This window comes from Amphiura filiformis, chromosome 13 (genome assembly GCF_039555335.1).
Source record: "Amphiura filiformis chromosome 13, Afil_fr2py, whole genome shotgun sequence".
Lineage (NCBI taxonomy): Eukaryota > Metazoa > Echinodermata > Ophiuroidea > Amphilepidida > Amphiuridae > Amphiura > Amphiura filiformis.
Window position 1 is genome coordinate 48,696,675 of NC_092640.1, and position 9,085 is coordinate 48,705,759.

The 9,085-nt window shown below is 38.6% G+C and overlaps 1 long non-coding RNA gene across 1 annotated transcript; it reads right to left on the reverse strand.

Annotated features, from left to right (window-relative positions):
* Positions 1–1,952: 1,952 nt before the first annotated feature.
* On the reverse strand, positions 1,953–7,638 carry LOC140167311 (uncharacterized). The gene is made up of 4 exons (XR_011861029.1): positions 7,531–7,638; positions 4,830–5,399; positions 3,349–3,438; positions 1,953–2,052 (listed from the first exon to the last, which is right to left on the reverse strand). It is a non-coding gene; the product is annotated as an uncharacterized lncRNA (long non-coding RNA).
* Between the last annotated feature and the right edge of the window lie 1,447 nt (positions 7,639–9,085).

The following is a 9,085-nucleotide window of genomic DNA, read 5'->3' on the forward strand; positions in this document are numbered from 1 at the left end:
CCCTGTTTTTATATTAACCCTTCACATCATAACAGAAGACGTTTTATGTTAACATTTTATATAAAACATTGTTATAAAACGTTTGTCATAGTTATTTAAAACATTTTCGTAATCATACCTACAGGGTGTATCAAAATGATTGGTACCGACGACTTTTCATTTTTGCAGATTTTTTTTACTATGTTTTGTACCAGTTTGTGGTTAATTGTTTACATATTTGAAATGATAGTAGTTTTATCTTCTCTACGAATTTTAGATCTTAAAGATAGCACATTCGGTTCAGAAGTTACATGATTCTAAAGGAAAGTAGGTGTTTTACACTTTTCATCGTAACGCTGGATCCGTTTTCAAGCTGTTGCGCTCTATTTTATTACAAATACATGTCGAGAATGATATTTATGTTGAAGATCTTGGAAATGTTTTATTTTTTCCTTGCATATTTCTTCATTCACGATGTGTTCTAATCAATATTTATTGGTTGATAGTAATGTCAAAGCCGTAATACCTTATTAACTTGAATTAAGAGCATTTATGCAATAAACATTTCAAGCAGTGAACATATTCATCTTGTTGTGTATAAGTAAAACCATGATTACGCCGATCTTCATTTAATTAACATTAATATTTAGATTATTAGATCAATAAGTTAACATATGCCGCTTTCTATTTATAGTACAAAAACAATATTAATTAGCAATCTAATATTTTTTATATAATGGTTTATAAATACTAAAATAAAAGGCATTTTGCTGAATTTAATTTAAAAAAATTCATAATCAAAAAAGTAAATGAGATTAAATTTTCTTTTTGATTTTGCAAACGTTTTATAGTCAATGGCTCAAATTTGATTGCAAAGTTGATCAATGATTGTGTTTGAGCTGTACAGTGGATTAATGACAAGCATGTATGCCAAATACACAAATGAGCTCATTAATATTTGAGCTAGAGAGTGGATTAATGGAAAGGCAAAATATGCAATTCTAAAACACAAGGCCTGGTGGAACTTTCAAAAAATGTATACTTTGGTATATCTTGCATGACTAAGTTTAAAAGAGGTTATAACCATGCTAACAAATGTATTGCACTTCTGAGACTCTTCAACCACCTTATTTTGGGTGAATATTTGTGTAGTGAACTGATTTCCTGATTTTCCATCAAATGAGACCTGTTCTCACAAAATGAGCGGAAATTGTCAGGTAGAAAAGGAGATACATGAATGGTTCATTGAACCTGCTAAAAAACAATAGAAAGCAAGAAAATTCTCCTTTGAAATATTGAAAACTTATATGACCCAGATAATTTTATATGACCCAGAGATTATGGATCTGGCCATAGCCATGAAGATCTGACCATAGCCATGCAGATGGTGCCCACCTGGACTAGCTTTAAGCTAGTCAGTACTGCTGGACTAACAAGGATGACTAACCTATCTTAGTCCAGCTTGACTAGCTTTTGCTTAATCGCTTGACTAGTTTGATGTTAGTCCAGCACGCTGGACTAGTTAAGGTTAGTCACTCGACTAGTTATTGACTTAAGTTAGCCCAACTGATGCCCATCTGGACTAACATAGCGCTAGTCAAGCCAGCTGGACTAATGTAACATTAGTCCAGCTGGCTTGACTAACATGCTCAAACTAGTCGATCCGACATGACTAACCTCAAGCTAGTCCAACCTGCCGGACAACCCTAATTTAACCATACATGCAGTTGCAGATTGGACAGTCTGATAAGGGTTATACAGTTGGAAGGTAAATGAGTTTGTCACTCATATTCACAATAATGTAGTCACACAATCAAAAGTTTTGATGGATCCATTTTGCATGTGCATCAAATCATCAATCAGAAAAGTTTAATGTGCATGATTCAGATAAATCCATCTTTGACAGGCAAAATTAGTGCAAGGTTCTTTTTTCACATGACTTTTTTGTGTAACAGCTTAACTCGTAATATTTTGCACAGCTGATGTATGCAGGATATACCGCATTTTCTTCTTGATGAGTTGGAATTGTTGGAAGTCTATTCCTACCACAGTTGGGTCACATTTCAGCAGCACCTGAAAGCAAATTATGCAAAAAGTTACTGTTAGTTAAACTTCAATTAGCAAAATGAATATTCCGCTTTCACATCTGGCGGTTTTCTGAAAAAAGTACCAGTGAAAAATTCGAAATTCAGGATCATCAAATATTTTATTTACAGTTTAATACATGTATAGTGTACGGAGCCCCTGAAGTGACATGGAAGAAAAAAACTCTGGGTCCGACTTTGTAATTCTGGGCCCCGAAATAGTAACTTGGGGGCCAAGATAGTAACTTGGGGCCTGAGATAGTAACTCGAGCGCCCCAAGATAGTAACATGGGCCCTGACTTAGTAACTCGGGGTCCAAGATAGTAACTCGTAGCCCCGAGATAGTAACTTGGGGCCCGACTTAGTAACTCAGGGCCCGACTTACTAAGTTGGGCCCTCAAGTTACTATGTCGGACCCCAAGATAGTTCTTTTCTTCCGTGTCAATTCAGGGCTCTGTAATAGTCCCATCAATTAAGGGCTGAAATCAAAACTCGACCGGCGGTTGACTGGCAGTTCTGTCCAGGTGCCATTGTTTAGAACAATAGCAAAAGGACAGGCGGTCAACCACCTGTCGAGTTTTGATTTCATCCCTAAACCAACAACAATTTTTTTTTTGATGTTTCAAAATGGGAGCTTAATTTTGACAAATGACAACGGGCAGGAAACTTTAAGACGTTCTTACACCTCCAAAATTTTGGTTGGTCATGTATTTCCACACCATTTTTTAGAGTCCACCATCAGGGACAGTACTTAATACAAATAATAGTATACTGTCCTAAATTGCACAAGCAGTTTTAACATTTAGAACCAAAAATGTGTTTCATAATGGCCATAGAACCATCATTGGTGGCACCAGGGCATTTGCCCCTCAATATTCTCCCCCACCCCCACTTATTCTGAAAAATTGGATGATTTTGCACTCATTCACTTTGCCACCCCCAAAAACCAATCTGTGGCAGCACTACAGGGGGCATTTTTCTTACTCCCCCAGTTGCAATTGAACAGAAATTACAGAAAATTTCACTTTTTGCAGCAATTTTGTGCAAATTTAGAAGATTTTGCCCCCATTCACTCCCCCCCGAGAAAAATTCCAGATGTCGCCACTGAGAACCAGTTTATAACATCTAAACATGCTAAACGGAACATATTTCAGGTCTAAAGTATCACGGGGATTATGAGAATACATGAGGTTTCTTTTGATGCAAAATGTCTCCATTTTGATCTAGGATAAAGAACAGTATGACCGGATGAGGCTGTTGATCTGGTCACACATTTTTCAGTTACCTTTGGTATTTGAACGAAATCATTCAGACTAGTTGTATATGTTGGCGTTGAGTCTTTCAAGCTTCACGGTTGCATCGTCAGCCACAGAGCCTATAAAAAAATTCATGGAATTAAAATCATAAAATGGGATTTGACAAACTGTCGATTGTAGATTTTGGGTCACAGAACTTTGTTATTCTTTAAAAAGTAAATTGCAGACCATGCACATAGCATTTTTTTGCCTAAGTTGTTGCTAATTTAAGGTACGGTATGATATATTTAAATGAGTCATATTTGAAATTTGTTTTGATTTTTTTTTTTTTGCAGCAATTTTGGGCAAAATTTGTTGAAATTCACTTCCTTGGGGGGGGGGGGGAGTGAATTTCAGGGGCCATGTCACCGAAAAAAAAAAATTCTGGCACCGCCACTGTACTTAGGGGTGGTGCAATAATTATGTGTGCCCCCGGGGGGGTGAATTCTCACAATGGTCTGCCAAAAATCGCTTGCCCCCCCTTTGGCCGTGCCAAAAACCTTTGCCCCCCCCTTTCGACGTGCCAAAAACCTTTGCCCCCCCTTTGACGTGCCAAAAAATCTTTGCCCCCCCTTACACATGCAAGATTTTGGGGAACCCGAATTTAAAACCTTAAATTGTCTTAACATATAATGCGAGCGCAGCGAAACAGGACATTGTGCATATTTGAACGTGTTCGTAACGTTTTCCTATGCCTTTTAGGGCGTAATATAGAAACGGTGCCCAAAATATCTGTGCCAAAAATTGCTTGCCCCCCCTTTCGACCTGCCAAAAATCGCTTGACCCCCCTTTCGACCTGCCAAAAATGCTTGCCCCCCCTTTTGGCCTGCCAAAAATCTTTGCCCCCCCTATAATTCACCCCCGGGGTACACATAATTATTGCACCACCCTTAATAGACCTATTCAAGTGTTCATGAAAGTCAAAATAGTGAAAATAGGGCTAGTTTTTCAATCCAAATTCCTGTTTTAATTCAATCGTTTAGAACAAAATAAGGGTAAAATAAAGCTCAAAATGCAATCTGCAACAGGGGTTGTTTTGAATTTTCTGAATTAATCATCATCATCATATGTTATGCCTTTGATAAATTTATATTAAGGGGAGCCCTGTGCAATAATTGCGAGCCCCCTGGGGTAATTTTCAAATGGCAGAAATGCTTGCCACCCCACCCCCCTATTGGCTTGGCAAAAATTGCTCTTGAACTTTACGGCCAAGGCCCACTTTTAGAGCATTTTATTTTTAGCATTTTAGAGTAGGGGTAGGTTAAACAGCCTTTTAAAAAGGGTGGTGTTTCATATTAGGGAACAGGTTTATTTGATGCAGTATGATCTCCTGAGCATTTTGACACCATTTTCATCCAAATCGGCCAAAAAATGAGTTAGTGCCGGCCAAAACAAGTTATTATTTTTGGTCTTTCTGATGTAATATTATAATAATTGCAACTTTACATAATCAACACAAAGCAAGACTTACATTGTAGCGGAAGACATCTTCTACAAAATCTTGATGCATTTAATTCCAGGACATTGGGGCAAGAACTTGAAGTGTTGCTCTGCAGTGCAGTGTATACGTGTAGACTACAGTATCAGTAGTTGACTCTGACAGTTGACAGTTGTGTTTCCCCGCTTATATAGAGTTGGGTCAGAGGTCACATACCACAGAGTGGCAAAATTTAAACTTGAAGCTAGTCGAGCAACCTAGTCAAGCCGGCTTGACTAACGTTAAGCTAGTCCATCTACCTTGACCAGTCCGTCCAGCTTGACTAACCATAAACTAGTCAATCCTCAAACTAGTATGCAAATATTCTAGCCTGGTTGGTCTGAATGGCATGTATTCCTATAGTCACAGTTGAAAATATGCAAAATCAATGCAATTTCAACAACATTTGAACTGGAACACATAGTGACACATCTATGATGTTGATTTGAAGTCATTCCAATTGTCTTCTTGCACTGTCACCATGTAACCATTTTCATACTTGGCTCTGTGAATGATGTTGATCAAGTCACGATACTTTCTGATGTGATATTCCTCAATTCCTGTCTGAAACAACAAAATAAAATATTGATACAAAGTAATAAACATTTTGGTCATCTAAATGTTTATTCATATCATTTTCAGTACCGCGGTATTTATTTAAAAGTCACTAAATAACACATGTTCCGATTCTTTATTCTTGTCTGGGGCTGTGCAATAATTATGAGCACCACTGGGGGTAAAATTTCCAAACGGCTTGCCAAAATTGCTTCCCCCCCCCCCCCACCAGCCCGCCAAAAATCGCTTGTTTTCCGAAGCCTTTTTAGAGCATTTTATTTAAAAGGCGCCCCAAGAATGTGCGCCAAAAATTGCTTGTCCCCCCCCCCCGACCCATAGTTTTTGACCTATGACCTCCAGCAAACCACAAGCCATTTCAGCATGTAAATAGGCTACATAGGCCTATAAGCAGAGAGGCTGCAATAAGAGTCATGATTTAAGATTTAAAGAGCTAGGCCATATGATTTTAAGGTTTTTGTGCAGCACTTTTGGACAAAGCTTCTAATGGTGATAACATTTATTTACACACATTTTACCCGGCTGGCATTCCTGAAAAGTGACTTGATATTTGGGTTGAAAAATGCAAAAAAGCTATACTGTAGCTCAAGTACCGTATGCAGTTCAGAATAAGCAGTTCAAAATAGAATAGGCCTAAACACCCAGGCGCAAGGCGTACCGTATAAAACTGGATGCCCAACAAGAGCCCAATTTCAGAAAAAGTAATAAAATTTTTTAAATTGCCGCATAGCGGCCATCGTGTCGCACTTGCGCGACGTAGGGTGGGTGTCTGAGGGTTGATGTGATCATGTTCCCCCTCAGAAGTAAGAAACTTTTGCCAAATGAAGACCTAATTGAAGCGATTTGGTGGACCATTTTTGCACTATTAGTTTGTAAACTCTTAGTTTGAAAAAGCCGAGAATGTGTGAAATGAGCAGTCCATGAAGTCTTTTGTGGGGCTTTTGTGGACAAGTTTTAATTGGCAAATGTCGAAAGCAGAAGCGAAAATGGCTGGCCACTTGTTTATCCATCCACTACGCAGGAGGTGTCTGAGCCTGAGTGGGATGTTCCCCACACAGAAGTTGGAAAATGAATGTCCAATTGAAGCCTTTGCTGCATTATTTTTAAACTATCAAAAAAGGGGGGGGTGGGCAAACTCAATTTGCAAAAATTTAAATGTTACACAAGCGACATTTAGGCCGGGGGGGCACTCAAATAAAATTTTGGTAGGGGTGTGCCGAACTTTGGGAACTAAGAACTAATTTTGGGTCAAAATAGGGGCTTGATGAACTGAAATTTCAACATATTTGTGGGGCTCTGTGAACTAAAATCGGCCAAATTATATTATAGGCTTTGGAGCTAAAAATTTCCAAATTTTAGCTAAAGAGCTACAGTTGTCAGAGTTTGAGGCTCAATGAACTGGAGCATATTGCAAATGTGGGGCTTAAGGAACTGCCGGCGAGCCTGAATAAGGGACCCTTGACCGCCGCACATACCCGTACCACCTTTACATGTGAGTGCCCCCCCAGGCATTTAGGCCTATAAAACTTGAGACTCGCAATTAAAGCAAGGATCGATGTTGAAGTCTTAATAGGCATGTCGACGGGCCAGCAGTAATTTTCACATGTTTTTGTGCCAAGGACCCGCCTTCAAGTACCGTAATGCCTAAATTAATCACAGGCCTAGCCTAGGGCCTATATAATTATAGGGCCTACTTACGAACCAAATGTCCGTTTTTTTAGGCATGGGCCTATGTGCAATGTAAGTATTTCTCTTCTCCTTTTCTCCTCTCTCTTTTTCTCCTTTCCCCTCTTTCTCTTCTCTCCTTTTTCTTTGCAAAAGAGTGGAACACCTATAAACCAAAATGCATTGCAAGGCGGCATGCCAATGCAAGTCATACATTCACCAGAATGAACTTGTGTCTTCTAATGATCTAATAAACTGTTCCATTTATCGTGGATTCAAATTCAGTCAGCATATTTACCACAAATATGTCATTGTCATATCTCCTAGTCCTACATCATGTTCATCATTCATGTTCTTGAGCTGACATGCATGACATGACACTCTCCGCTCGCGGAAAATGAAACCAAATGAGATTTATGCATGTGAAATTACAAGATTTTTTATAGTTTATACATACCTATTCGATGTCGTCAGTGGTCAGCCTGAATCCTCTAACATTCTGTTAAATATGTATATGCTTTTGGACCAAGATATACGAATAAAAACCTTTTAAACGGCATCTAATTTACTTTTTATAAGCTTAAACACATCCAGTGATTGATTAGAATTTTTATGAAAACTTAAAGACAGCTCGTGGTACTACCAGCTCTGGGCCAGCAAAAGTGGCTTGATGTGGCCCATTGCAAGCGGCTCCGCATTATGGTCCAATCCAAGTGTCACTTTTGCTGGACCACACGAAAGGTCCTTTTGTTGATCCAATCGCCGGTACCAGGTGTGGCCCAACACTGGCCCAGTACTGGACCAAATCGGCCAAGTTCCCTGTGTTATTGACCTTTGGGGCACACCACAAGTGATATTTTTGCTCTCTGATGAAACACCATTGTAAATTACAAACTGTTTACTGTCTTTGAACCAGTCATAGCACACACCTCTAAAGCCATAATTGTGACATGATCAAGGGGAATGAGTCACATGTCGAACCTAGTCGAAAATGGGTTTACTTATATTTCTAAAGAGGACATAAAGAGCTGTCAGAAACTGAAAACCCCATGTTGATATAACTTTTCTTTGCAAAGTTACGTCAATTTATCAATCGCTGAAAACATTATAAAACAAAAGAATTTTGACACCTCCTTTGCCAATATCTCAAAATCAATATTATCGACATCAGACTCATCTCCCTTGATCGTGTCACAATTGTATAATTTAATAAGACGTATCGGGAGATCAATGATATCCAACGCTTTCGTTAAATCTAAGAAGATACCAGTAGTACAATAGCATGAATATACTTTGACAAATCATATTTCTACTTCATATTAAGGTCAAAATGAGGGAGATATTAGGTTGCGAAGAGGTGACAGTGATGCTAGTGGATACATTGAAATATATAACGGTGGCACTTGGGGCGAGTTTGTGATACAGGATGGACACATAAAAATGCTCACGTAGTATGCAAACAATTAGGTAAGATCAACACTGGATATATTACGTAACGTAAGTCATCGTATGTTTTTTCTAACTAACTTATTACATGCTCTTGGTTGTAAGAAAAGTAATTTGTTACAGTATTTTCGACTTGGCCCAGTTTATCACATCATACGGTAATATCTCCAAGTTTAACTGGAAAGAAAAAGAGCGAGGTACACCAACTTGCCGTGGGGAAACAAATAAAACACAGACTAGATGGTACGCAGACGGAGGGGGACAAAAACAGCAAATGTAGGCATTAAAAGTAGGTAAAGTTCGATAGCCAAATGTTACCAAGTCCCACTGAAGTGCTAAACATGTAGAAACAACAGGGGTTGGTGGTGGTAGTGATGGTCTGTGGGGGTGGAGGTTTTGGTGGTGATGTTGCACCCCCCCCCCCATTATTGTATATATTAAACGTAATAATATACCGTTATATAAAGTAGGATTTACTACTTATAAGTTCCCCCAAACGTTTTCTGAAATACATTGAACAAATATTTTACAAAATGTAAAAATGCAAAAAGGTTTATGTAGCCTTA